Source organism: Balaenoptera acutorostrata, chromosome 20, assembly GCF_949987535.1.
Source record: "Balaenoptera acutorostrata chromosome 20, mBalAcu1.1, whole genome shotgun sequence".
Classification (NCBI taxonomy): domain Eukaryota; kingdom Metazoa; phylum Chordata; class Mammalia; order Artiodactyla; family Balaenopteridae; genus Balaenoptera; species Balaenoptera acutorostrata.
This window is the reverse complement of record NC_080083.1, coordinates 29,184,216-29,201,325: the sequence shown is the minus strand read 5'-3', so window position 1 is coordinate 29,201,325 and position 17,110 is coordinate 29,184,216. Positions and strand designations below refer to the sequence as shown.

Here is a 17,110-nt window from a genome sequence, read left to right as displayed (position 1 = left end):
TGATTGACTCATTTTGGCTCTGGTGCTCGGCCACTGCCAATCAAGTGAGTCCTGAACAGTGGTTATGTAACTAAAACGTGGCTTGGAGAATCAGAGTGGAGAACTGTTCTCAGGGAAGAAGAACTTGTGAGCAAGACACACACTACAAAAGTCTCTTTTATTACCATGTCAACTAGGTCTCTGTGTGAACCAGCCTTTAGAAATTCAAGGACTATGTCGAATTCAAAGACAGTGTCTTTTCTATCAAGCCAGGTGTGTTTTTAGACTAGATTGTTGAGTATGTAATTAGGTCAACAAATTTAAAAATCAGCCCGAATAAACCAAAATGTTAATTTGAGTTTGCTGTAAACCAAAAATATATAATGGATCCTAAAGCTAAGTGGAAGTGCTTTGGATTATTCTTTTTTTTTTTTTTTTTAACATCTTTATTGGAGTATAATTGCTTTACAACGGTGTGTTAGTTTCTGCTTTATAACAAAGTGCATCAGCTATACATATACGTATATCCCCATATCTCCGCCCTCTTGCGTCTCCCTGCCACCCTCCTTATCCCTCCCCTCTAGGTGGTCACAAAGCACTGAGCTGATCTCCCTGTGCTATGCAGCTGCTTCCCACTAGCTATCTATTTTACGTTTGGTAGTATATATAAGTCCATGCCACTCTCTCACTTTGTCCCAGCTTACCCTTCCCCTTCCTCATGTCTTCAAGTCCATTCTCTATGTCTGCATCTTTATTCCTGTCCTGCCCCTAGGTTCTTCAGAACCACTTTTTTTTTTTTTTAGATTTCATATATATGTGTTAGCATACAGTATTTGTTTTTCTTTTTCTGACTTACTTCACTCTGTATGACAGTCTCTAGGTCCATCCACCTCACTACAAATAACTCAATTTCGTTTCTTTTTATGGCTGAGTAATAGTCCATAGTATATATGTGCCACATTTTCTTTATCCATTCATCTGTTGATGGACACTTATGTTGCTTCCATGTCGTGGCTATTGTAAATAGAGCTGCAGTGAACATTGTGGTACATGACTCTTTTTGAATTATGGTTTTCTCAGGGTGTATGCCCAGTAGTGGGATTGCTGGGTCGTATGGTAGTTTTATTGGATTATTCTTGACACCACACCCTTAATTCGTGGGGGCTGATGATTTTTAAGATTTAGCTTAAATGAGACTACTGCATTTCTTGCTGTGATCGATGGTCAGATCCTTGGAGACTGTAGGGTTTTCAAATGCCTGCATATAATTATATAAATCAATCTAAGAGGTGCATGAGTAGAAAAAGAGGAAATTCTTGTCATGTTCCTAATGTATCTTTTGTATTCTCATAAGACGTGAAAGAAACTTGAGAGATGACCCAGTTAAGATCCCCTCATTTTACAGACGGAAAGTGCAGCACAGAGAAGGGAATTGACTAGTCCGTTATTAAATGATGTTTGAGTGGCAGATCTAGGATTAAAATCCTAGATTCCAGTCTTCTTTTTATTATGTCCTACTATTAATAGTACGATTCACAAAACATATGACGGTACTGCTAGGGTGTTATATTTTCACTAGTTTTTAAATTAATTTTTCCAACATCTGGACTTTACTTATTCAAGTCTAATTTTTGATAAACAGGAAACTGAAAAAAAAAGTTAAATGTAATGTGCCAATCTCCCTCGACCAAATGGTGTGGAGTTAGAGTTTTGAATTCCTGGATTGTAATTTGTCCAAGTTTTAAATACATATTGCATTATTTGTTTTTTCAATTTGACAGAATACCTTATTTGATTTGCAAATCGATCTTTATTTTAATTTCAAGATATTTTTTCTAAAAAAAAAGCATTTGCTGGAAAGCCTAAGCACATTGGTGATTATAATTTTTTTGTAAATTTTAATTAAAATTATTATTAAAGAAAAGCAGACTCATTATAAAAAAATAAAATAGGATTGCAGGAGTCCTCCTCCCTAACATTGAGTTATGCTCCCCAGGAGCAGAGACCTTCAACTCTTAGCTGACTCATCTGAATTTTATCTCCATATTTCTAATTATGCTGAAAAAATATTGATTTTTTTCAGTTTTAGATATTATTTTACCAACTGACTTTCTGTGCACAGCTTTTCCAACTCCTCTTCTCCTGAGCTACAGCTGTGGCAACATTTGCATGGTCATAATGTTATTACCACTGAATTTTGGATTTTGCAAAATTGTAATATTGGGAGGGTAGGGGTAGAAGAAGCATGTGTATATGTATAAGTGAGGGATGTTAGTATACACAAATCTAAATCATTTTTTTCCATTGTCAGCAAATGAAATAAGATATAACATTTTTTTTAAAATCAAGTGTTTAAAAAAAGAAAAGAAATCGAGCTTCTGGGCAGACTCTGCTCCTTGGTAAATATATTTTAAAAATTAAAATGTATATTTTTTATCAAAGAAATACACAATTACATGTTACTCTTTTGAATAAGGGTTTGTTTCCCCCAGCATTAATCATTGCCTTACTTTTTGATTTACCTGTTTTGCACGTATCTGTCATTAATTCATTCTAATATGCTCTACTGGAGTTGCATGCCACTTTTCAGTTGATAGTCTATCAATTCTATTTTTTTCTTGGAGTCACCCACGTTGGAACTTTCTAACTTCTTGTGCCAACCTTGGTAGGTTTCTGGGCTTGATGACCAACTAACATCCTGGGACGTCTCTTTACCTTCATTCCGGAAACTTCTTCCCCTTCTTGTGTTGGATCCTCTGTTTCCTGGTTCCTTTTTCTTGGGCTACTTTCTCATTTTGTAGGGTATATTTTCCAGTCGTTTGTTGAGAAAGGGCGCTTGAGAGTTAAATTTCTTTTTTTAAAAATTTTAAACTTTGATTCATGAATTTATTCAGAACAAAATGATTTATGTTCCTATGGTCTCATTACATTCACTGGAAAAAAGGTGACTGCGAATTAGGGTTGTTCATCCCAAAGAGTGGTTTTTATGGTGGGGAGAAACATCTGGTGAGCTGAATGCTGCCTCTTCCTGCCCCTGACCCACAGGCATCGGCTCCTTTGCAGGCACAGTGGAGGGAGGGGGTGACATGGGGCCTCATTCACCCTCGACAGCAAACCTGGGCCATTTCTGCCCTTCTTATTCTCATTTTATGATGAAGTATTGGTAAGGAGGGGTAAAGTCGCTTGCTTGAGTCCACAAAGCCAGTTAGTGGCAGATCTGGAACCTGACCCCAGGCTTTTTACCACCTCTGGACAAGGTCTAAGTGCCTCTGAACACTTGACTGCAAACGTTCTTAAATGCGGGCAGCGCCACCCACCAGTTACCAACACGTACAGTCAGCAGCTTTGCCTCCAAGGTGTGTCCTCAGGTTGCTCAGTCCAAGTTGCCTGAACGGCCCTAGGCCGAGGTCCTGGTGGAGCTCTGTAAAAGCTCAGGTGAGATTTGGCAGGCACGGGACGGTGAGGAGGTATGCTTCCTCACCAGGTGGGTGTAGTCAGGTCCTATCAAACCAGAGGGCACAGTTACTGTTCTTTGTTGTTCCTGTTGACTTTGACCCTCATACATGATTGTAAATAATAATCCCTTTTTTGCCTGTCTTACTCTGTAGGTTGGAGAATCAGCTGAGATAAGAGATTAGAACGTGTTTCTTTTCCCAAGTGCTGTATCCAGGTGTGCAAGTGGTGTGTTTACAGGCTTACAAGTGAGCATCAGGCAAGAGATGAGATTACACTTATAATTCAGATGTCAGGACATTTAACCATAGACAAATGTAAAAGGTTTTTCTTTAGCTCTGTTAATGGAGGAAAGGAATGACTGCTTTCTTGTCAAAATGAAGATGTTTGGTTTTAAACTTACTCAGTTCCTGCCATTTTGAAATGTTGGCTGATTTCTTTTCCGCCAAGTAGGTGGACATGGAGCATTCGGCTCAGGTCAGACAAACAAAGCAATGCTAAGAAAAGACTTCTTTTCTAAAATGATGGGGTTTGGCAGTTTTCCCATGACCTGGGACCTCTAGATCCCCAGGAGGCAGTGAGCTACTTTGATCAGCCCCATGTAGGACACATAATCTCAGTGCCATTTACCTTGACCTGGGCTGTCAGAACGGGATATAAAGGCCTGATACAGGTAAGAAAGAAAGCCTAGCTCTGTAACTCTATCGAGGAGAGGCGAATGGATCTGGGCCTGGGTGTCAGAACTGCCGGTGGGGCTCCCTGATAGTGAGACAAGGCCTCGGCCCAGGTGCTCAGAAATGTAGCATTGGGCTCTGATTTTTTTCTTTTTTGTGGATGATACCATCTTGGTATTTATTGAGGCTAAGTGCTAAGTTCTCTGCTCGTACAGTGAGAGGGAATACAGAGGTAGATGCAATGGCTCTTGCTCTCAAGGTACTGACAATCTACCAATGATACAAGATGACACCTCATAGGTTCACCTGCCCAGCTTAGACCAAGAGCTCCGGAAAGCAGGGCAGCACCTTGTCCCTCTCTGCTGTCTTTCATGGCCTCGTACATAGTTGGTGCTCAAGCATTTGTTGTTATGATTTACTTTCATGATTAAATGCAAATGGTGCAACTTTTAACTCTGGTGTGGCAAACAGTTTTGACTCACCTGCCTACTCCAGTCTGGGGGCCATGCCTGATTGGACACCATGGGAAGGTGCATTAGGATGCAGTGGGAGGTGTGCTGGCTGGAGACCAGCGAGGGAGGGTTGTCTGCTACAGGGGGAGTGGGGAACAGAGGCAGTAGGCACATGGGGGTCATTTGCCTTCCCCGATAAGTGCATCATGCTTACAAAAGAGGGGGCAGAGGAGTGCTCGGAGGAAATGAAACGCCCCAGTATTCCCTGAAAGGGTGGAGCAGGATTTAGATCAATAGAAAGAAGTGCTTTCAGTGATGGAGAAGACCAATGACAAAGACTATAGGGTCCAATGAGTCTGACATATATGTCAGGGTGTTATGGGAGCTGGCAGATATGAGTAGAGGGAGTCGTGGAAGAGGAAGGGGAGTCAGGTAGGATGGAGGCCCTGTGCCCGGTGGAGTAGCATATCAGTTGGTTGTTGGTAGGTAGAGCATAAACAGATTGTGTAGAGGTCTTTGGGGATGCCAGATGGATGATCTTAGATGTGATACAGTCCTACGCTTTTCAAGAAGCTTTCCCAAATGCTCCAGACACAATTAGTTGCTCCATTCCACATCTCCCCACAGGAGATTCCCAGGGCTCTGCTTTAGCTCTGATTGTCATCTGCTGTGTCTAGAAATGTTTATGTATACATCTGCTCTCCTCCTTAAGGATGTGGATGGTGACTTAGCTATCTATGATTCCTAGTGCTCAGGACTGCACCTGGTAGGTATGGTATACCCAGTGAATATGGTTGCATTAAGTTGAGATAGGGTGCCTGAACTGCCAAGCAAGGTGGGGTGGAGGTGGGCAATGCCTTCGTGGTGAAGCTGGGTGAGGAAGTGTACGGCTGCCAACCAGACAGTTAAGTTTCTTGAGACAGTATTTCATGACCGAAAATATTTTTATTCTACCCTCTTGTGTGATTAGTAGTGTGTGTGTAGAATTCTATGTGGAAAGTCATTCATTTGAATTTTGAAGACATTGCTTCTTTGTTTTCTAGCTTCAAGTGTTTCTGTAAAGAAGACTAACATTAATATGATTCACAATTGTTATGATTTGCTTTAAATATACCATCTTGCTATTAGATTTGTATTTGTACCATCTATATTTTGTTCCCTTTTCCCAGTCTGCTGCCTTCTCTCAGATTAATTCAGTATTTTAAAAATTCCATTTTATTGATTTATTAGCTATGTCCTTCTTCTGTGTGATGCTTTAGAATTTATAGCATACATTTTTAACTTCTCATAGACTACTTTTGAGTAACATTAGACCACTTCACAAATAGTATAAAAATCTTACAACAGCGTAATTCTATTCCTCTTCTCTTGGCATTTGTGCTCTTTTTGCTATATATTGATATTTTACTTCTGTCTAAATTATACATCTCATATTACATTCTTATTACTTTTATTTTAAACAGTCTTTTGGTAATTAACCTTATATCTTTCGTGAGTCTTAAAAAATCTTTATTTTACATTTGTTTCTGAAGGGTACTTTCTCTGGGTTTGGAATTCTAAGTTGGCAGTTTTTTTTGTTTTTTGTTTTTTTTTTCTTTCCATGTTTTAAAGATGTTCCACTGTATTCTGGCTTACATTGTTCCTGAAGAGAAGTCTGTTACTATTCTTATCTATATTCCTTTGTATGTAATGTGCTTCCCCCCCCCGCCCCCCGGCTGCTTTTATGATTTTCTTTTTATCACTGCTTTTAACATTTTGATTATGACATACCTTGACTTATTTTTCTTTATATTTCTTGTGCTTTGGGTTCATTAAGCTTCTTGAATCTGTGGGTTTTATAGTGATCCTCACATTTGGTAAAATTTTTTGCCATTATTTTTCTTCAAATAGTTTTTCTATTTATCCCTCTCTCTCTTCCCTTCAGGGACTCCAACTAATTATTAGCCCTCTTGAAGTTGTCCCACAACTTACTAAAGCTCTGGGGTTTTTTTGTCTTTCTTTTTTCTTTGTATTTTATTTTGGATAGTTTCTATTGTTATATCTTCAAGTTCACAGATATTTTCTTTTGCAGTGTATAATCTGTTATTAAGCCCATACAGTATGTTTTTAATCTCAGACATTATAATTTCCATCACCAGAAGTTCAATTGGGTTTTTGAGAAATGTCTTCCATATCTCCACATGGTTCGTCTTACTTCTACCATCTTGAATATATGGAATATAGTAATAATAACTCTTTTAATGTCATTGTCTACTAACTATATCATTTTGCCTTTTCTGGGTCTCTTTCTATTGATTAATTTTTCTCCTTAGTATGGGTAGTGTTTTCTTTCTTCTTTGCATGCCTGGTAATTTTTGATTGTATCAGACATTGTTAAATTGTTGGGTACTGAATGTTTTTATATTCTAATAAGTATTCTTTAGCTTTGTTCTGGGAAGCAGTTACATTACTTACTTAAAGTAGTTTGATACTTTTGAGGCTTGCTTTTAAGCTTTCTGAGGTAGGATTGGAGCAGCCTTTTATCCAGGGCTAATTTTTCTCCATGACAGAGATAACATCTTTCTGAATGTTCTACCTAATTGACCATGACTTACAAGGTTTTCCACTCTGGCTGGTGAGAACACAAACTATTCTTGGATGTGTGAATCCAGTGATTGTTACCTCTTCTCCTTTGGGTTGTTCTTTCCACAGCCTCATGTGGTTTCCTCACATGCATGTGTTGGTCAGTACTCAGCTGAAAATTTGGGAGGGATCTTTTGAACATTTCTGGAATTTAATCTACCTGTGTAGATATTGTCTCTTAAGGGATTTGCCTTACAAATTCTAGGCACCTTTATCTCTTTGGACACCCAGCTCTCTCTCCTCAGTTCAGGAAGATGCCTGAGCTCAACCTGGTTTCCACCTCCCTGCACTGTTGCCTGGAAGATATCTATAGATAGTAAACTGGGACAACTGTGCTTACTTTGATTGTTTGCTCTTTTTAAAGGAATCTCTGTCCTGCATTGCTTAATGTCCACTGCCTGAAAACCATCATTTCATATATATAAAATAAATATATACCTATATAAAAAATATATATATATATTGCCCACTTAAAATGTTGTTTAGTGGAAGGGGAAATCCAGTCTCATGTTACTCCATCTTTATTGGAAGTGGAAATCCTGTTATTCTATTTTTGTGATAAAACTTAAGCTCCTTGGTTCTAAATCACTTAGTTTTGCTTTAGAATGTTTACATAGGCCACTCTAGGTGGCAGCATTAGGCATCATGTCATCATTCTTAGCTTTATAAAAGCCACTATAAGGATATTTATTTCTAGCATCTGTAAGGTAGTTCTATTCCTACCTAAAGAGATATTTATTGGGGGTTAGGTCCCTGACGCTTAGGATGTAGAAGTGAAGAAGGTGTGTGAGGCCTTTTCCTTTAAGGAGAAAACATTAAATAAATAAACATAATACAATAGCATCCTATCACTATCTCCTTACCCACCTTATTTTTCTTTTTTTTGAATTTTATTTATTTTTTTTATAAAGCAGATCCTTATTAGTTACCCATTTAATACATATTAGTGTATATATGTCAATCCCAATCTCCCAATTTATCCCACCACCAACACCCCCGCCACTTTCCTCCCCTTGGTGTCCATACGTTTGTTCTCTACATCTGTGTCTCTATTTCTGCCCTGCAAACCAGTTCATCTGTACCATTTTTCTAGGTTCCACATATATGTGTTAATATATGATATTTGTTTTTCTCTTTCTGACTTACTTCACTCTACATGACAGTCTCTAGATCCATCCACATCTCTACAAATGACCCAATTTTGTTCTTTTTTATGGCTGAGTAAAATTCCATTGTATATATGTACCACATCTTCTTTATCCATTCGTCTGTTGATGGTCATTTAGGTCGCTTCCATGACCTGGCTACTGTAAAAAATGCTGCAATGAACATTGGGGTGCATGTGTCTTTTTGAATGATGGTTTCCTCTGGGTATATGCCCAGTAATGGGATTGCTGGGTCATATGGTAATTCTATTTTTAGTTTTTTAAGGAACCTCCATACTGTTCTCCATTGTGGCTGTATCAATTTACATTCCCACCAATGGTGCAAGAGGGGTCCCTTTTCTCCACACCCGCTCCAGCATTTGTTGTTTGTAGATTTTCTGATGATGCCCATTCTAACTGGTGTGAGGTGATACCTCATTGTAGTTTTGATTTGCATTTCTCTAATAATAGGTGATATTGAGCAGCTTTTCATGTGCTTCTTGGGCATCTGTATGTCTTCTTTGGAGAAATGTCTATTTAGGTCTTCTGCCCATTTTTGGATTGGGTTGTTTGTTTTTTAAATATTGAGCTGCATGAGATGTTTATATATTTTGGAGATTAATCCTTTGTCCATTGATTTTTTGCAAATATTTTCTCCCATTCTGAGGGTTGTCTTTTCGTCTTGTTTGTAGTTTCCTTTGCTTTGCAAAAGCTTTTAAGTTTCATTAGGTCCCATTAGTTTATTTTTGCTTTTATTTCCATTACCTTAGGAGGTGGAAGAAAAAAGATCTTGCTATGCTTTATGTCAAGGAGTGTTCTTCCTATGTTTTCCTCTAAGAGTTTTATAGTGTCCAGTCTTACATTCAGGTCTCTAATCCATTTTGAGTTTATTTTTGTGTACGGTGTTAGGGAGTGTTCTAATTTCATTCTTTTACATGCAGCTGTCCAGTTTTCCCAGCATCACTTATTGAAGAGACTGTCTTTTCTCCATTGTATATCCTTGCCTCCTTTGTCATAGATTAGTTGACCATAGGTGCATGGGTTTATCTCTGGGCTTTCTATCCTGTTCCATTGATCTATAGTTCTGTTTTTGTGCCAGTAACATATTGTCTTGATTACTGTAGCTTTGTAGTATAGTCTGAAGTCAGGGAGTCCGATTCTTCCAGCTCCATTTTTTCGCCTCAAGCCTGCTTTGGCTATTCGGGGTTTTTTGTGTCTCTATATAAATTTTAAGATTTTTTGTTCTAGTTCTGTAAAAGCTGCCATTGGTAATTTGATAGGGATTGCATTGAATCTGTAGTTTGCTTTGGGTAGTATATTCATTTTCACAGTATTTACTCTTCCAATCCAAGAACATGGTATATCTCTCCATCTGTTTGTATTATCTTTAATTTCTTTCATCAGTGTCTTATAGTTTTCTGCATACAGGTCTTTTGTCTCCTTAGGTAGGTTTATTCCTAGGTATTTTATTCTTTTTGTTGCAGTGGTAAATGGGAGTGTTTCCTTAATTTATCTTTCAGATTTTTCATCATTAGTCTATAGGAATGCAAGAGATTTCTGTGCATTAATTTTGTATCCTGAAACTTTACCAAATTAATTGATTGGCTCTAGTAGTTTTCTGGTGGCATCTTTAGGATTCTCTATGTACAGTATCATGTCATCTGCAAACAGTGACAATTGTACTTCTTCTTTTCCAATTTGTATTTCTTTTATTTCTTTTTCTTCTCTGATTGCTGTGGCTAGGACTTCCAAAACTATGTTGAATAAGAGTGGCAAGAGTGGACATCCTCGTCTTCTTCCTGATCTTAGAGGAAATGCTTTAAGTTTTTCACCATTGAGAATGATGTTTGCTGTGGGTTTGTCATATATGGCCTTTATTATGTTGAGGTAGTTTCCCTCTATGCCCACTTTCTGGAGAGTGTTTACCATAACTAGGTATTGAATTTTGTCAAAAGCTTTTTCTGCATGTATTGAGATGATCATATGGTTTTTATTCTTCAGTTTGTTAATATGGTGTATCACATTGATTAATTTGCGTATATTGAAGAATCCTTGCATCCCTGGGATAAATCCCACTTGATCATGGTGTATGATCCTTTGAATGTGTCGTTGGATTTTGTTTGCTAGTATTTTGTTGAGAATTTTTGCATTTATATTCATCAGTGATATTGGTCTGTAATTTTCTTTTTTTGTAGTATCTTTGTCTGATTTTGGTATCAGGGTGATGGTTGCCTCATAGAATGAGTTTGGGAGTGTTCCTCTCTCTGATATATTTTGGAAGAGTTTGAGAAAGATTGGTGTTAGCTCGTCCCTAAATATTTGATAGAATTCTCTTGTGAAGCTATCTGGTCCTGGACTTTTGTTTGTTGGAAGATTTTTAATCACAGTTTCAATTTCATTACTTGTGATTGGTCTGTTCATATTTTCTATTTCTTCCTGGTTCAGTCTTGGAAGGTTATACCTTTCTAAGAATTTGTCCATTTCTTCCAGGTTGTCCATTTTATTGGCATAGAGTTGCTTGTAGTAGTAGGATGCTTTATATTTCTGCAGTGGCTGTTGTAACTTCTCCTTTTTCATTTCTAATTTTATTGATTTGAGTCCTCTCCCTCTTTTTCTTGATGAATCTGGCTTATGGTTTATCAATGTTGTTTATCTTCACAAAGAACCAGATTTTAGTTTTATTGATCTTTGCTATTGTTTTCTTTGTTTCTATTTCATTTATTTCTGCTCTGATCTTTATGATTTCTTTCCTTCTACTAACTTTGAGTTTTGTTTGTTCTTCTTTCTCTAGTTTCTTTAGGTGTAAGGTTAGATTGTTTATGTGAGATTTTTCTTGTTTCTTGAGGTAGGCTTGTATTGCTATAAAATACCTTCTTAGAACTGCTTTTCCTGCATCCTATTGGTTTTGGATTGTTGTTTTTCATTGTAATTTGTCTCTAGGTATTTTTTGATTTCCTCTTTGATTTCTTCAGTGATCTCTTGGTTATTTAGTAACGTATTGTTTAGCCTCCATGTGTTGGCATTTTTTACGTTTCTTTCCCTGTAATTGATTTCTCATCTCATAACGTTGTGGTCAGAAAAGATGCTTGATATGATTTCAATTTTCTTAAATTTACTGAGGCTTGATTTGTGTCCCAAGATGTGATCTATCCTGGAGAATGATCTGTGAGCACTTGAGAAGAAAGTGTAATCTTCTGTTTTTGGATGGAATGTTCTATAAATATCAATTAAATCTATCCTGTCTATTGTGTCATTTAAATCTTGTGTTTCCTTATTAATTTTCTGTTTGGATGATCTGTCCTTTGCTGTAAGTGAGGTGTTAAAGTCCCCCACTATTATTGTGTTACTGTCGATTTCTTCTTTTATAGCTGTTAGCTGTTGCCTTATATATTGATGTGCTCCTATGTTGGGTGCATATATATTTATAATTGTTATATCTTCTTCTTGGATTGATCCCTTGATCATTATGTAGTGTCCTTCCTTGTCTCTTGTAACATTCTTTATTTTAAAGTCTATTTTATCTGATATGAGTACTGCTATTCCAGCTTTCATTTGATTTCCATTTGCATGGAATATCTTTTGCCATCCCCTCACTTTCAGTCTGTATGTTTCCCTAGGTCTGAAGTGGGTCTCTTGTAGACAGCATATATATGGGTCTTGTTTTTGTATCCATTCAGCGAGCCTGTGTCTTTTGATTGCAGCATTTAATCCATTCACATTTAAGGTAATTATCAATATGTATGTTCCTATTACCATTCTTCTTAATTGTTATGGGTTTGTCTTTGTAGTTCCTTTTCTTCTCTTTGTTTCCCACGTAGAGAAGCTCCTTTAGCATTTGTTGTAGAGCTGGTTTGGTGGTGCTGAATTCTCTTAGTTTTTGCTTGTCTGTAAAGTTTTGGTTTCTCCATCGAATCTGAATGAGATCCTTGCCGGGTGGAGTAATCTTGGTTGTAGGTTCTTCCCTTTCATCACTTTAAGTATATCATACCACTCCCTTCTGGCTTGTAGAGTTTCTGCTGAGAAATCAGCTGTTAACCTCATGGGAGTTCCCTTGTATGTTATTTGTCATTTTTCCCTTGTTGCTTTCAATAATTTTTCTTTGTCTTTAATTTTTGTCAGTTTGATTACTATGTGTCTCAGCATGTTTCTCCTTGGGTTTATCTTGCCTGGGACTCTCTGTGCTTCCTGGACTTGGGTGGGTATTTCCTTTCCCATGTTAGGGAAATTTTTGACTATAATGTCTTCAAATATTTTCTCAGGTCCTTTCTGTTGCTCTTCTCCTTCTGGGACCCCTATAATGTGAATGTTGTTGTGTTTAATGTTGTCCCAGAAGTCTCTTAGGCTGTCTTCATTTCTTTTCATTCTTTTTTCTTTTTTCTGTTCCATAGCAGTGAATTCCACCATTCTGTCTTCCAGGTCACTTATCTGTCCTTCTGCCTCAGTTATTCTGCTATTGATTCCTTCTAGTGTACTCTTCATTTCAGTTATTACATTGTTCATCTCTGTTTGTTTGTTCTTTAATTATTCTAGGTCTTTGTTAAACATTTCTTGCATCCTCTCAATCTTTGCCTCTATTCTTTTTCCGAGGTCATGGATCATCTTCACTATCATTATTCTGAATTCTTTTTCTGGAAGGTTGCCTATCTCCACTTCATTTAGTTTTTTTCTGGGGTTTTATCTTGCTCCTTCATTTGGTACATTGCCCTCTGCCTTTTCATCTTGTCTATCTTTCTGTGAATGTGGTTTTTGTTCCACAGGCTGCAGGATTGTAGTTCTTCTTGCTTCTGCTGTCTGCTGTCTGGTGGATGAGGCTATTTAAGTGGCTTGTGCAAGTTTCCTGATGGGAGCGACTGGTGGTGGCTAGAGCTGGGTGTTGCTTTGGTGGGCAGAGCCCATTAAAACTTTAATCTGCTTGTCTGCTGATGGGTGGTCCTGGGTTCCCTCCCTGTTGGTTGTTTGGCTTGAGGTGAACCAACACTGGAGCCTACCCGGCTCTTTTGTGGGTCTAATGGTGGACTCTGGGAGAGCTCACGACAAGGAGTACTTCCCAGAACTTCTGCTGCCAGTGTCCTTGTCCTCATGGTGAGACACAGCTAACCCCCGCCTCTGCAGGAGACCCTCCAACACTAACAGGTGTGTCTTTTTCAGTCTCCTATGGGGTCACTGCTCCTTCCCCTGGGTCCTGATTCACATACTACTTTGTGTGTGCACTCCAAGTGTGGAGTGTCTGTTTCCCCCAGTCCTGTCGAAGTCCTGCAATCAAATCCCGCTAACCTTCAAAGTCTGTTCTCTAGGAATTCCTCTTCCCATTTTTGGACTCCCAGGTTTGGAAGCCTGTCATGGAGCTCAGAACCTTCATTACAGTGGGTGGACTTCTGTGGTATAGGTGTTCTCCAGTATGTGAATCACCCACCCAGCAGTTATGGGATTTGATTTTATTGTGATTGCACCACTCCTACCATATCATTGTAGCCTCTCCTTTGTCTTTGGATGTTGAGTATCTTTTTTGATGAGTTCCAGTGTCTTCCTGTCAGTGATTGTTCAGCCGTTAGTTGTGATTCTGGGAGTAAGAGCATGTCCTTCTACTCTACTGTCTTCTTATTTTTCTTCATAATACACTTTGCCACCTGATATACCATATGTGCATTTTTAAATTTTTTGGTTTTACTCCAGTAAGACTGCAAGCTCCATGAGAGCAAGAACTCTGTGGTTTTCTTTGTAACTGCCATGTTCCCAAAGCCTAGAAAAATGTCTGGAGTATAGTGAATGCTTAACAAATGTTTTTTAATAAATGAGTGTTTAATGAAAGATCTACAGAGAGGAAGGCAAAAATATAATGAAATTTTACAACCTGGAATTCCTCTCAGAATGCAGTCCTTGGAAACACCTGCATCAGAAACATTTAAGGTGACAGAATTCCCTGGTGGTCCAGTGGTTAGGACTCTGTGCTTCCACTGCAGGGGGCACAGGTTCGATCCCTGGTCAGGGAACAAAGATCCTCCATGCTGCATGGCACGGCCAACAAAAAAAAAAAAAAAAAAAAAAAAAAAAGAAAAGAAAAGAAACATTTCAGGTGATTATTTAACATGCACATTTTGATCCCCTCCCCAGATCCACTGATGTTGAATTTCTGATGGTGAGGCCGGGCAATTAAAAATTTTAACAATTTTCCCATATAATTTATACACACCCTGAATTTGGAGAACCACTGGTTTGGGGTATAGAAAAGGTTGAAGAGAAGTAGTCATGTAAATGAAACTCTGAATAGTGTGTGTGTGTGTGTGCGTGTGTGTGTGTGTGTGCAACCTCCAGGTGGGAAGAAGCTATTTCAAGAAGTGTTTTTAGCAGGGGAGTGACATGATTAGGTCTATGTTTTTAAAAATATCACTCTGGCTCTAGTGAGGTAGTTTTGTTTATCTCACAAGTTCTCCTGTCTTATAGCTGAGGTCCCATATATACAGAGATCACATGCTTTGCAGTTAAATGGACCAGACACAGCCTTTTATTAGCTGTGTAACAGAGAAAAAGTACATAACTCTCTTAGCCTTATTTTCCTCATGTGTAAAATGGGGGTAGTAATACTTTTCACATTGGGTTTTCTGAAGAATTGACTTTTAACTCATGTAAAATACCTGGTACATAACAGACCTGGGAATAATGTTGGTTTCTTGTGATCCTCATCCTCGAGGTGCTTTTGCCCTCTGGAAGAAAATCAGGGAAACACATCAAGCACTGGCATCTCCAGGGCCAATGTTGACAAGTTGTGAAATCAGTCTCAGATATGAGACATCCTGCACAGTGTTGGGGAGACCGTGGGTAGGTACAGACTCTTAGAGGCAGCATCTGGAAAAGGAGAAGAAAGTGGTGTGACCAGTTTGTGCTGGAAAATACATGAATAATTTATGCACAGACAGCCTGTCATCAGGGACTGGGACTGGAGGCCAACTATTCAACAAGATCTTTGTCAAAGACCAGCACCAATCACTTTAGTTCCAGTAATAAAGTTTTCCAAGTACTTCATTAGATTTCTCTCTTCCCTGGTGATTTTTGCTCTTGACTGCATAGGAATAAAAATGTCAAGAACATTTTGTACCTTGTTTTCCTTTCTCTGTCCTCCCTTCCTTCTTTTCTTCTTCCCTGTTTCCTTTCTTCTTAACTTACATCTTAAACAATTAGCCTCTAAGAGTTGAACCTGTTTTATATTTTCCTATTACTAGAACTGAGTGATGGTTTGAGCAGAGATCCGTGTTCCCAAGCCAGCATCATGTTCCTCCTTACCACACACACCCTCCACTGTGTCCAATCATCTCTCATTAAGTCTCTTGTTATGTTTCACATTGCCTGAGTGTAACCTCTTTCCCTTTTGAGGCTGTCCTTAGTGTTCACTGTAACCTACTTTCAGCTGGTTAGAATTAATGAGGAGATACATAGGGTAAACTTTGTTTTGTTGAGACATTCTTTCACTCAATTAAATTTAAATAAAGAACACATATACTCACATAATGCTCATTATATGAGCATTCATACTCACATAATCTTGAGTGACTACTATGTGCCTGGCAACATTGATAGTAAGTACACATCGGTGAATAAAACAATCAGAATCCCTGCAGTCATGGGGGAGATAAAAACACACATACAAGTACATGTATAATAACAATAAATGGTAATAAGTCCCATAAAGGAAATAAACAGGACACATTAATAGAGAAAAACAAGGAGAGAAAGAAGAAGCTTATTTAGCATGAGCCTGGAAACATCTCTGAAGATATGAATTTGCAGGCTAAGACAGGTCAGCCATGGAAAGAGCACAGAGACATGCACTCAGAAAAAGGGAATAGCATGAATGAAGGTCCTGAGACAAGAGAGAGCTTTATTTGTGTGAGGAATTGGAAGGAGATCAGTGTGGCTTGGCATCAAGCATAAAGGGAAAGAGTGACCCAAGATGAAGTTGTAAGGTAGTGAGGACCAGGGACTAGATCTGTGGGCTCTGGGTAAGAAGTATGAGTTCTATTTTGAGTGCACTGGGAATACATTGAGAGTTTTTGTGAAAAGGCATGAAATTATCTGATTTTTATTTCAGAAAGATTTACTCTGGCTTATCTGTGGAATGTAGATTGGAGGATCAAGGGAGAAATCAGGAAGCCCAGTATGGAAGCTGTCACTGTGATCAAGGGAGAGATGCCTGTGGCTTGAACCAGGATGGTAGCTAAAGCAAGCAAAAAAGTGGGTGTACATCATGCTTATTTTGGAAGAAGAAGTGAAAGAATGGATCTGGGGTTGAGAGGAAGTAATCAAGGATGGCTTACAATTTCTAGTCACCTATTGAGAAAAGGAAAGGCTGGGAGAGAAGTGGTTTGGTGGTTAAATCAAGAGCTCAGTTTGAAAATGTTAAGTTTGAGATGTACGGGAGAAATCCAAGAGTACAAATCAAATAAGTACTTAATTCTATAATTTTGGAGTTTAGAGGGAAGCTCAAGGCTATGATTACAAACTACAGCTTCATCAGTATGTAGATGGTATGTCAGTTGTGGCGCCAACCAAGATTTAAAAAATCAGGGCCCTAGCAGGACAGGAGTAAAGACGCAGATGTAGAGAATGGACTTGAGGACACGGGGAGGGGGAAAGGTAAGCTGGGACGACGAAGTGAGAGAGTGGCATTGACATATATACACTACCAAATGTAAAATAGATAGCTAGTGGGTAGCAGCCGCATAGCACAGGGAGATCAGTTCGGTGTTTTGTGACCACCTAGAGGGGTGGGATAGGGAGGGTGGGAGGGAGA

The 17,110-nt window shown here is 38.5% G+C and overlaps 1 non-coding gene across 1 annotated transcript; it reads left to right on the top strand.

Annotated features, from left to right (window-relative positions):
- The first annotated feature begins 14,242 nt into the window (after positions 1-14,242).
- On the top strand, positions 14,243-14,315 carry TRNAG-UCC (transfer RNA glycine (anticodon UCC)). The gene has a single exon. It is a non-coding gene; the product is annotated as a tRNA-Gly (tRNA).
- The last annotated feature ends 2,795 nt before the right edge of the window (positions 14,316-17,110 follow it).